The sequence below is a fragment of the Pteropus vampyrus genome, unplaced genomic scaffold, assembly GCF_000151845.1.
Source record: "Pteropus vampyrus isolate Shadow unplaced genomic scaffold, Pvam_2.0 Scaffold3, whole genome shotgun sequence".
Lineage (NCBI taxonomy): Eukaryota > Metazoa > Chordata > Mammalia > Chiroptera > Pteropodidae > Pteropus > Pteropus vampyrus.
In genome coordinates this window covers 3,644,639-3,657,375 of record NW_011888784.1, presented here as the reverse complement: position 1 = coordinate 3,657,375, position 12,737 = coordinate 3,644,639, and the positions used below count along the sequence as shown (strand labels likewise).

Below are 12,737 nucleotides of genomic sequence, written 5' to 3'. Positions count from 1 at the left end.
CCTAGAGGCAGGGTGATAGACAAGGGGGTCCTGTAAGTCATTCAATCTTGTAATCAAATTTTAGTAATCCTAAACTGATCTAGCACTATGAAGTTTGATGAATTACATCGATTTGACCTCATTTCTAGTCTTGAATGTTAAAGTGTTCTACAATGAGAAGAAACCTCTGTGTTAGGGGCTTCGTGATGGTGGAAAGTGGCTGCTCTTTATTTCCACCTGCTACGTTCTGCAATACTAGGCTTAATGATGTTCGTAGGGGAGGAACTGGGTTAGACAGTGAGTGTTCTTAACCAGATTGTTGGTTCTTAACCTAATTCAGGTAGCAAGAAAAGGACTGAACTCTCTCTGGCAGGCATAAGGGACTTTTTGAAATTGTCCAAAGGTAGAGGTATAGTCTGGGTGACTCCCTTGTGTCTCATCTGACTTGGGGATTCGGTGTCACCTCTTCACTAATTAGAGTCGGGAAATTCCATGGGACCTCCTTTGACTCTACAAACTGAAGTCCTGAACTCCTTGGAGGGATGGGAGCCAAGGAGGCACTAGAACAGCAGTGCTTACCCAGTGTGGTGTTTCTTAGTTACCGCCTCTGTATTCAGAGCTGCCCTGGCCTCTGCCATGTTAGCTCCCAGAGGGCAGAGATTTGTATCTGGCTTGTTTGCTGTTGCAGCCCTAGAATCTAGACTAGTGTCTGGAACATAGTAGGTGTTCAATAGATATTCAAATGAATGGATGAAGTTAGGTACAAGAAACCAGCTGCTTAAACAAGCAGTTAGGGGAACTGGGAAAAGAGTAATTAATTTGGTGTCGAAGTTCTAGTATGTTACTCAGTATTATGTGAGCTTTAGGCTAAATATAATCTTTTAAGCTTCTGTCTGCTCATCTGAGAGAGACAATACTTTGCAGAGTTGTTGGGACTATTAAATATATATAGTGAAAAAATCATTGTTTTGTAAACATTTGAATTAGAAAAAGATAAAGATAAAAATAAAATTCTTTCTATATATATGGGGAAAACTTATATGTGACAAAGCTATTATATTAACCATTGGGAAAGGAATGGATGGTTAAGTAGATGGTTTTGGAAAGTAAGCTCATTAAAAGAGAAACATACTTTAGATTCTTATCTCACACCATATGCAAAGATTAATTCCAATTTAATGAATAATACAAATGTGAAAGAAAGCCATAAAGCTAATAGATATTATAAAATATATACAAGTCCCCGAATAACATCGTTTTGTCTATATTATAAAATATATACAACAAGTCCCTGAATAACATCGTTTTGTCTAACACTATTTCATTATAATGTTGACAAGAAAGAAAAATCGCTTCCTGGAAGGGCACACTGTCTGGAGTTCGCACATTTTTTCTGTCTGCATGAGTTTTCTCCAAGAACTGGTCTCCTCCCACATTCCAAAGATGTGCACATGAGGTCAACTGGCATGTCTAAATTGTCCCAGCCTGAATGAGTGTGGGTGTGAGTCTCAGTGGCCCTGCGACGGAAGGGTGCACTATCCAGGGTGGGTCCCTCTTTGTGCCCTGAGCTGCCAGGAGAGGCTCCGGCCACCGTGACCCTGAACTGGGAAAAGCAGGTTGGAGAATAATGATCTGACTTGTGTTTATTAGTCTTTCTTAAATGTATATATAGCTCACATTTATTTCAATGTTTAATATTAGAAGGATTTGGGTCTTTATTTAGAAGTTTGGTAATGTTTTTATGACTGGAAATATGCCGTAGGAATTTAACTCTTATTTATATCAGTTAGCCTAAGGTAAAATTGGTTTCATCATATTCGTTTTGCTTAAAGTCAGTTTCCAAGAACCAAAGGATGACTTTAAGTGAGGACTTACTGTGTTTGAAATCTGGATGAAACCTGAAAAAATATAAATGTCACCATTGGAAAAATAAGAAATAGAAAATTAGAATAGATCAACGAATATTAAAGAAACTGAAATGCTAATAAAGGATTTTTCTTTACCCCATACATTAAAAAAACTGTCTAGTCATAGAGGTTTTACTGGGAAGTTCTATCAGTATTTCAAGGAACGTTCCCCTGGTGCTTCCTTTCCTGGCCTCGTGAAACTGAAGTTATCACAACAATCAAGATAGTGAACATATCACTCACTTCCAAGTTTTCTCGTGCCCCTTTGTAATCCTTCCTGTCGCCCTCTCTCCAGGCAATCACTGAACTGCTTTCTGACACTATAGATTAGTTGGCGTTTTCTAGAATTGTATATAAGTGGAATGTATATACAGTATGTTCTCTATTTCATTCAGAATATATATACAGTATGTTCTCTATGTATATACAGTGTGTTCTCTATTTTTCTATTTCATAATTATTTTGAGATTGATCCATGTTTTTATATGTATTAGTAGTTTATTCATTTGTATTGATGAGTAGTAGTCATTGTATGGATATGCCACCATTTGTTTATACAGGCACTTTGATGCACTTTGAGTTGTTTCCGGTTTGGGGCTATTACAAATAAAGCTGTTATGAACATGTGTGTACAAGTCTTTGTGTAGATATGTGCTTTCACTTTTCTTGGGTATATACCTGGGAGTGGAATGTCTAGATCATATGGTAGATGCTTGTTTAACTTTTTAAGAAACTGCTAAATTGTTTTCCAAAAATCTTGTACCATTTTACATTCCCACCAACAACGTGTGAGAATTTCAGTTGCTCCACACCCTCGCTAGCAATGGTTATGGTCAATTTTTCAGTTTTAGTCTTTCTAACAGATATGTCAAGGTATCTCATTGTATTTTAATTTTTACTCACTTAATGACTGATGATCTTGAGCATATTTTTGTGTGCTGACTTGCCATGCACTTATTTTCTTTGGTAAAGTATCTTTTCCCCATTTTATGGGAGATTGTTTTTGTATTATGGAGTTTTGGCAGTTCTTTATGTATACTGGGTATAAATTATCAGACATATGATTTGTGAATACTTTCTCCCAGTCTATGGTTTGTCTTTTCATTCTCCTAATAGTGTCTTTTGAACAGTGGATGTTTAAAATTTTAATTAAACACAATTTATCAACTTGTTCTTCTTGTATGAATGTCACTTTTAGTATCATCTGTAAGTAAAATTTACCTAACTCGAGGTCATAAAAAATTTTTCTTATGTCTTATTTGGAAGTTTTATAATTTTAAGTTTTACATTTAAGTCTATAATTAATTTTGTTAATTTTTTTTATATAGTGTGAGGAATTGATCAAAGTTCTTTTTTTTTTTTTTTTGCATACAGATATTTATTTTTCCTAGCACCGTTGTTGAAAAGCTGATCTCTTCTCCATAGAATTGCCTTAGCACCTTTGTAAAAACTCAGTTTTCTGTATGGGTGTAGTTTTATTTCTAGACTCCTGTTTCATTCATCTATTTGTCTATTTTGATGTCTATACCACACTCTCTTGGTTACTTTATAATACATCTTGAAGTTGGGCACTGATGGTTTTCCAGCCTTAATTTTTTTCTGAAGTCATTTTAGCTATTCCAGGTCATTTGCATTTTCATATGAATTTTGGAATCACTTTGTCAATTTCTACAAAAAGTCTTCTGAGATTTTGGTAGAGATTGCATTGAATGTATAGATCTGTTTGAGGAGAATTGATATCTTAATACTGACTTTTCCAACCCTTCTTCATTAGTTTTTAATTTGAATTAGAACACTTACACTATATTTGATATTTTACCACTTGACATTTACTGACAAAATATTCTTTGGGGAGCCATGGCTTGCTCTTTCTGATTATATATATAAAAAAAATTGGATAAAACAGATTTAAGCAAATACACATTTATTTGCAATGACATCTTCATTTTTAAAAATGTAAAATTTGAACATTAAAAAAAAATGCCAAGATACCACTTTAGATGATGTAGTGGACACATGGAAGGCCAACCAGATGCCTTCTTCAGGATGGAGACACTTATTCCCCAGTGGCTGGAAGCGTTGGCAGTTGAGGGCTCTCCAGGAATTGCCCTCAGCCAACCAAGGAGCTCAAGGTCACAGATGAGAGGCAGTACACATCCACCTCCTTGCCTCTAGACCAGACAACTCTGAAGGGCCATAGCAGCTTCAGAGCTCCTGGTGGGATCCACCATGGCCTCTGTTGCATTGTAGTTCAACTCTTTCCCTGCGCAGTCTGGCTGCCTTCACTCCCCTGCAGGTGTTGATGCTGAGAGCACTCCTCAGTAAAAGTCCTGCTTGCAAATCTCCATCTCAGAGTCTGTCCGCCAGGGAATCCAATGAAGACAGGTGATTATTTCTCAGTCAGCTTATGATTAATTCAAGGACTTAAAGGAGTGAAGACAGAGAACTCCAGATTGGCCCCTGAGGCTCACAGATTAGATGTAGGGTGAACAAAAAGCCAGTTATCATTGGCCTGCTGTGACTGTTTGCTTATGGCTAGAGGTACTTTCCCAGCTCTGAGTTGCTTTCTCTTTAACGCATGGAGCTCTTTGAAACCACCCTGAGATTGGAAGATGAGGGAAGTGCTTTCTCTTTCACTGTTTGAAATCACCCTGACTGTGGGAGGAAGAGAAAGCACTTGACAGTCTTCTGCCTCCTGGATGTGGCAGGGGCCTGGATGACACAGTGGGAGAGAGAGAGGGTGGAAGAGGAAGCCTCTCCTACATGCCAAGAAACTGAACAGAGAGGCTCTCCCACAGGGAAGAGGGATTACAGGGCTGGGAGTGCTCAGAAGAGAGAGGAGACTCGCATTATGACTTTCTCATCTCCCATCCCAAGGGGTGGGTGGGAGAAGTGTGAGATGGGAAGTAGGAGGACATAGTACTGTAAACTACCTTAAAATTAAACATTGTGATACTCAAATATAATTTTATTCACTTATTAATGCTAATGAAACCTGTTGTGGTCAGAACTGACAGGTGAGCAACCAGGATTCTAATGAATGGATTTCCTACTTGCTCCTTGCTACAGACTTTAGCTGACATTCAGTCTTCCACCTTGACATACATATTGTCCTACTCTGTCCCAATAATATGTGCCTTACGGACTTACCCCACGTTTTTTAAAAAGTTAGAATAGGGCCATTAAAAACAATCTTGGGCTAGCTCAAGTAAGCCAGTTTACACAATAGGCACATTTTCGTATATTTAATTATATAATACTGACTAATTAATTGTAACATAAAGTCCTCTCACTTTTTCCCCTCATTGGACCTTTACAACTAAGTATTGTTATAGGCACAACAGAGGAGAAAACTTGCAGAGGAGAATACTCAAGTTCCAAGAGGTCAGTGGCTGGGACAGGGCCCCTCGGTTAGTATTTGACCTTGGACTTAAACTTGAATCTACAGACACTAAAGCCTGTGTTCATTCCTTCCCTTAAAAGCACTTGAGGAAATGACCTTTCAGAAGACTCTCATAGTGAATTTGTTTGTCCTCTGCACAAATCTGGATGTTCTTCTATTATAAGGTGGAGGTTACCTGCTTTCTTTGAAGGAAAACTCATTTCAAGGCTTTCTCCTAAGAAAATAAACAATAAAGAAATGTCTTTCTGGTGCTCAGATAAGTGGGAGATTGGCAGGCACCAAAATTTCCAAACTCGCTCAGCTGATTTGTGGTCGGATACCAGAAATACGCACCTTCCTGAAGATGGCCTAGAGGACCAGTAGAACCACCTCTCATGGTGGGAGGGAATGCTATCGGAGGAGAGGAGTAGCTACAAGAACTGGAGGTGCTATGGAGGAGGGAGCTGTGAGGTGAGGCCTGGACACTCTCTAGCTGTCACTCAGTGTTCTGGAAGTAATGGAGGACCCAGCCTGAAACCAGGCCCTTTCCAGTCCCATTTCATTTAATCCTCACTGCATTGCTATGAGGTGAGTTTTCCCTTCTTTTATTTCAAATGTGGAAACTGAGGCTGTACTTTAGTTCAGCTGTGCTCGTGGCCCAAGTGATAATGATACTCCAATCTAGTCCCAACTCCTGTTACTTAATAACTTTGCTGGTAGAGAAATCTTCAGAAAGAGAATGGCTGAGGCTAAACATTCTGCTAAACAGATTCATGCTAAGAATGTATGATGAAGAGTTATTTAATGTGTTGCATTTTAAGAGAGGAAGTCAATCACCTTAAGGAACAATTTGATGATTCCACATGTCATTGCGATAGCATCTTTATTTTTGTTTGATTTTGTTTTAGGTCGGTGGACTTTATGGATGCCGCTTAATTGACATTAATTAGATCCGCACGTCTCTAACTTTAATGTACATAGGAACCACCTGCAGTTCATGTTAAACTTGACTCAGACTCAGCAGGTCTGGAGTATTCTTACAAGCTTCCATGGGATGCTAAAACTGCTAGTAAAGAACAATCCTTTGAGAAGAGGACCTGGGTGACCACCTCCCCACATTCAGCAATACTAATGCACTCAGGAAGGAGCAAAACTACTCTTTCTTGGAGTCCCCCTTGACATTCTTCATCCCACCATTACAGCACTTAAGGCATTTGTATTGTAATTATTTGTTTAGAAGCCAGCTTCTCTACTACACTGAGAGTTCTTGCAAAGCAGCAACTGCTTCTTTTTCATCTCCATGTTCATCTTGGTTTCCACCTCTTAGCACTGTGCTTGGCACAAAGAAAGCACTTAATGTTGGATAATGAGCAGACATAGTCGGCCCCAAAGGTGGTGGGATGAGGTCATAAACTCTGAGAGCTCTTACAAGGCCCCTCTGTTCCTGCTTGGCTATATGGTATAAACCAGTGCTTTTCAATGTTGACTGTAGATTAGAGGAATTTAAAAAATACGGATGCCCAGGTACACTGTAGGTTCTGATTTAAATAAACCATTTTGTGTCTATGTATGGATGATTTTAAAAGTTTTCCAGGGGATTCTGATTTGTAGCCAGTTTTGAGAACCTCTGGTATAAGGTAACCTGGGGTATGTGCTCCAACGTTTGCTGTTGAGAAGGTGACGCTGTTCTCAGCTTCAGATGCATGTTGAAATGGCCTGGGGAACTTTAAAAATGCTGATGCCTGGGTACCATCCCCCCAGAAGAGTCTGATTTGACCATTCTGGGGTGCAGCTTGAATAAGCTCTCTGGAAATTCTAACAGGCAGCGAAATTGGAAACAATGTCGACAATAGAAGTTTCTAAATGTTAAGATCAGAAAGAGTCCCAGGAAAGTTAAATGCCCTTTTCTGAACTCCGGAGGTTTTAGCTCAGGAGTCCTCTTTATTATTAATATGCTTCATGTTGATGCTGATGCAGGTGGTCTGGACCAAACTTTGAGAAACACAGCTTTGGAGGAGGCTTCTCAAAATTTAATGTGCATATATGTCACCTGGGACCTTGTTAAGATGCAGCTCTGGTTCTGCATTTCCAACCAGTTCTGATGATGGCAGGGATACTGGTCTGGGGACCCAGTTTGAGCCATAAGGATATAGGGCCATGGTTCTCAAAGTGGGTTAGGGTTAGTGTTAAGGTTAGGGTTCCAGAACATGTGAGAAATGGGATGGTAGCTAGATGGGCACATGAAGGCAAGGAAGCGGGGCTTTATTTTATTTTTTTTTGACAAATGAGGCTTGAATGTGTTAAATGCAGGTAGAATAAAGAACTAGCCCAGGGGGCGGGGCTAAAGACATGGGAGAGAGGGGATATTTGATGTGTCAGTAGGTTGTAAAATCCAGGTGTTGGGAGTCAGCTAGACAGGAGGAGATGATGGACACAACTTCTACTGTGGCACAGAGAAGGAACAAAGGGTACAAACAAATATAAGAAGATTCGGTGACCAGGAAGGGGAAAGGGCAGCTTCTGATGGTTTCTATTTTCCTTTCCTTTTTTTTTTTTTTAAGTAGGAGAGGGCCTCATATTTAGGGCATGGGATAGTCCAAATCAGAGGTGATGTTGTAGGGTGATAGGGTTGGAGTCTCTGGGCAACTGCCTTCATCCTGGCATGTATCCGATGCAGCCTATGCTATAGCTACTGTTTATCTCAAAAGATACTGGCCTCTAGCCCAGACTAATGAAATGATGCTCTCAGGCTACCAGCTCATGGTGGTAAAAATGTGGACACACATGACTACAGGTATGGTTCTGTAGCCCCGGGCCAGTGTAGTAACCCATCAACCATCATACTCCTGGGACTCTCCCAACAATACTTGTCTTAATCCATTTGGGCTGCTATATCAAAATGCCAGAGACTAGATAGCTTATAAACAACAGAAATTTATTTCTTATAGGCTGGAAGTTCAAAATCTGGGTGCCAGCACGTTTGGGTGAGGGCCTTCTTCTGGGTTGCAGATGTCTCATTATATCCTCACATGATGGAAGGGGCTAGGGAGCTCTGTGGAATCTCTTTTATAAGGGCACTAACCCCATTCATAAGGGCTCCACTCTCATGACTTAATTATCTCCCAAAGGCCTCTTCTACTAGTACTATCACCTTGGGGATTAGGCTCTAGCATATGAATTTTAGGCGACACACACATTCAAACCATAGCAATAACCTAAGCCTCTATCGCACTGTGTTGGCACCTTCAAAATAGTGGTTGTCACAGCCCACCATGGGTAATAATCACATGTGCCTATGTTTAATATCCTTCCTTGCAAGTTCCTGAAGAATAAGAAGTCTATGTTTTTGATCCTTGTATCCTTGTTCAGAATTGCTCTCTATATGAAACTAATCATTTTTTGGCTAAAATCCACAGTTGTGATATGATATTTTGGCTCAGCCACCACTCAGAGATGGTCTTCAGAAAGCCTTCATCCCCTCCTGTGGCACTGGCCTGCTTCGTATAAGAGGGTTTTAACATGGTGATGCCCAGGAATTTATAACCCACCCCTACCCCATTCCCGGCAGCCAGATCAGAGAGAATCCCAGATTTCAGCCCTTCACAGCTCAGCTGCCTCCCGACCAAAAGAGAGTTTCTGGGTGTTTGTAAAATCCCAAGTCCACAGCTTTCATTATCTGGCACACAATTCCCTGGTCTTCCCCCTCATTAATTCAGCATGGGGGAGTACTACAAAGAGATGGGCTGAATTCCAATCATGTCGTCCCTGGGGAAACAATAAGATGCCTGACTGGCTATTCAGGCTGTAATTGTTGCAGAGATAAAGACAGGCTGTGATCCTCTTCAGCGATGACCTTCTGAGAGGCATGGAGTACAGCCCAGGGACAGCTTGGTTTGCTCACGTCAGAAGCCAGGAAAACATTTCCGTCTTTGAAGCCTCCCCTGGCTCTGGTGTGGGGCAAGAGAGCGAGTGAGACAAGGTAGCAGATGGTGCTGCCAGGGCCCCACATCCACACACACCCCGCACCCCATGTCCCGTAGGCCCGTGTGGTCTGACTTAGCAGCTCTCCGGAGTGGGGGAGAGTCCAGCCAGTTTGCAATAAAAAAAATCCATCCTTTACCTTAGGACAGCATGTGGCAGCTTCTAAGGCACCTGCTCATTTTAATCTCATTTGACCCTCAAAACTAACCTGTGAGGGGCTAGGACAAGTATTCTTATACCCATTTTATAGAAGAGAAAACTGAGACCCAAGTAGTGAAGGGTCTGTGAACCTTAAGTTGCAGAACCACTCAGGTCTTCTGATTCCTAGTTCACAGCTCTTTCCTGTGAAAGCTCACTGCTTCTCCTTTTTAGAGAGTGGTTATTGCATTGAAAGTTAGAAACATATTCCGAAGATGCTGTAATTTCTTCATTTCCTCAAATCCACTTGGCAGCAATGCATCAGAAAGGGTCTCCTCGACTTCAAGATGTAAGTAGCGCTTCCTAGAGCAAGCTCTGACAAAGATGCAAAGCACTTTCTCACTGCCTGATCAGAACCGGAAGGTGAAAATGCTGCCTTGGATGCCTGGGCTGTGCTGCAGGGTGGCAGATGCAGGTGATCTGAGAATACATTCCACTGCAGAAGAAGGACCCAGGGCACAAAACCCCTCACTGTTCAAACAGATAATCGGAACTTCCTTCAGGGTCACATTGAAATGGCAGATTTCAGTGTATATAATTTAGAAAATATGAAAATCACTTTATTGTTGCAGTGTACAATTAATTTAATCAACCAGTAAATATTTTAGGAGCAATACCTGTTTGTCTAGGCCAATGCTAAGCACAATGAGAGAGGCAAATGCATAAGAAACATGAGCCCTATGCAAAGCTAAGGAGAGCAGAGCCCTGTGATACATCCTCCTCTCTGCTTTCCTGCCTGAGACTTCAAGACCAAAGAGAAGAAAGAATAAAGTTCTTTTATAATCTCTGCTCTATCCACCAACTGAGACTCAAAATCAGCCTTCATGAATTAGCATCTTCATAATGCTAAGGGAAGACATAGTTTCCTTCAACGATTTTGCTGTAGACCAAGGAGAAGGATGCCCAGGATGAACATTCAGGAGACTGCCTTTTCTCTCTATAGATTGGGTCTGCTGTGGCCCTGGATTACCTTGAGAAGTTGGTTACAGCACAGAGTAGAACTAGAGGCTGTCCAGGCCAGAGCAGATTCTTTGAGCAGGTCCTTGAGAGAATGGTCCCAGGAAGTCTTAAGACCACCTCATGGACCTTTGGGTTACCTTCAGGGAAGGCCTAGACTGGTCTGGTCCAAACTGCCACTTTCCATTGGAGCCACGTATATGACCTCACATGAATTTGACTATCTCATGACTGTGGTCATCCTGACTCCTCAATTGAATGGGAAATGAGGTGAGGGCAGGGAGTTAGGCAGCTGGTTTCCCAGAGCCACAACCTCCCATCTCTCAGCCCTTCAGTCTCCACAGAAGCCCTTCCTCCCTCTGAGGTGCTTAACATCCTTCCAGGCTCCTCCCGTCAAACCCAATTTCAAGAAAAGATCTAGAAATTAAGCAGGATCTGAGCCATCTGGAGCTCAGAATCCAGTCAAGAATGACTCCTTGACTTTCTAGGTGAGAAGACTGAGATTACTGCAGCACTTAAGGTGTGTCCCCCCTGCCTCTGCAACTCACACCTAGAGAGACCAGAACCATTTAGGCATTAGTGAGGAGGGAAGGTCATTTATGAGTTGTCAGATTCTTTCACTTACAGCCCTCGTTTAAGACATTTCGTGACCCAGGAGGGACAAGCTTTAGCACACAGTTGGCACCCACAAAGACCAGTGCCAAGAACAAATGAGTCTACATACACTCCAAGTCTATATACCTGTTGTGGACATGCTTGAACTTGCACTTGAACATTTATTCACAAGGTATTGGCCCTGGGTTAATAAGCAGAGCAACCACAGAGCCCTTTGCTCTTTTGCCCCTTTTTTTTACCCTCAGTCACACCAGCGTCACCAGATGCTTTGAGGCTCCAATGCCAGGACAATCACTATTTACTCTGCTTGTCTCTCCCCAGGTAGGCAGTGTCTGGGAGCAGGAGCCTTCGTCCATTGTCTCGCTCACACAAACGGGTTCAAAACACATCTATGGAGCACCTATTTTGTGCCAGGCACTGGGAGAGGTGCTAGGGAGCCAAAGACTCACAGGCATAATTCCTGTGCTGCTTGCAGTCTAATTGGGAAAACACCTACGTGTCTCAGCAGAGATGCTGACAGGTCAGGGAAGCAGATGTCTACACGGATAATTTCAGTAAGATATGGAGAGTGAAAGGATAGAGATACATATAAAATTTGTCTTAACTCTTCTCTACCCTTGTTCCCCTTTTGCTTCATTTTATTATCTTTTGTTCTTTATAGCAAAGTTTTGGGCAACTATTACCTACACTAATTTTCAACTCCACTGAAATGGCTCTACAATCGTCAGCAACCTCATGACTGACAATTTAACTGTCCCCCTTCATCTCATAACTCCACACGTTATCTGGTCCCTTGGCTGTTCCTCCTTTCTTGGTCTCCCTGACCCTACTTTCCTGTCTCTCGGGCCACTGGCTCCTTAAGGGTTCTATTTCTGGCTCTCTCTTTTTCACGCTCTCCCCAGGGCCGCCTTCCCCACATCCAGCTTTAATTTCCACCTCCATGATGATTTTAACCTATTTGCCGAGTGCCTCCAACGTCTCATGCTAAGCATCTTACATATATTCTCTTTAGTCCTCCCCACTTTCATCAGACGGGACTCAGATTTCTTTCTTAAAACAGAGGAAAGCAACCTGCAAATAGCTTGTACATCAAGTCTTCCTCAATTTTCCACAACTAGTCAGAGGCAAAGCCAGAATTCAAACTCAGCTGGGCTCTTAAACACCTTTTCTAAGCCACCAGGTTATACCACCTCCAACATTGGGGTCTCTTCTCCTAATCTCTCTCCCTGACTCCAGACCCCTATGACCAACTTTCCATTTGTCAGGTCCACCCATGGACACCTCAAACTTACTATGTCCAGAACAGAACTTGTCCTCTTACCCCTCAGACTGTTGCCCTCTCTTGGTTTCCTGTCTTGGTTCCCATGGGACCACCATGTACCCAGACTATCTACTCCAGACGCTGGGTTGTCTCATCCTAGACTTCCCTCTCCCTCACTGCCTCCTTTCTCTCCCGTCCTCCCTGCCTTTGTCTCACTCCTCAGCAGTTCTGATGTCTTTCTGTTCTCTTCTTCCAGTTCATCCCTCCAGTCCATCCCTCCTCCACACTGTGGCCCTCTCCTAAAACACAACTCTGACCACGTTACCCTCTTACCAAAATCCCTCCTGGTTGCCTAGTGCCCTCAAATCAACCTCCCAGCTCTTCAGCTTGGAAGATAAAGCCTTTTAGGATCCAGCCACCTCAGCTACTCATGGTCCCAGGTGTTAAACAAAAAGTT

At 42.1% G+C, this 12,737-nt stretch overlaps 1 long non-coding RNA gene across 1 annotated transcript in view; it reads right to left on the bottom strand.

Annotated features, from left to right (window-relative positions):
- Positions 1-8,182: 8,182 nt before the first annotated feature.
- LOC111740482 overlaps positions 8,183-12,737 on the bottom strand; it is an 8,395-nt gene continuing 3,840 nt past the window's right edge. The window contains exon 2 of the long non-coding RNA XR_002780621.1: positions 8,183-9,215. This is a non-coding gene — a long non-coding RNA (uncharacterized LOC111740482). The remainder of the gene's footprint in view (positions 9,216-12,737) is intronic.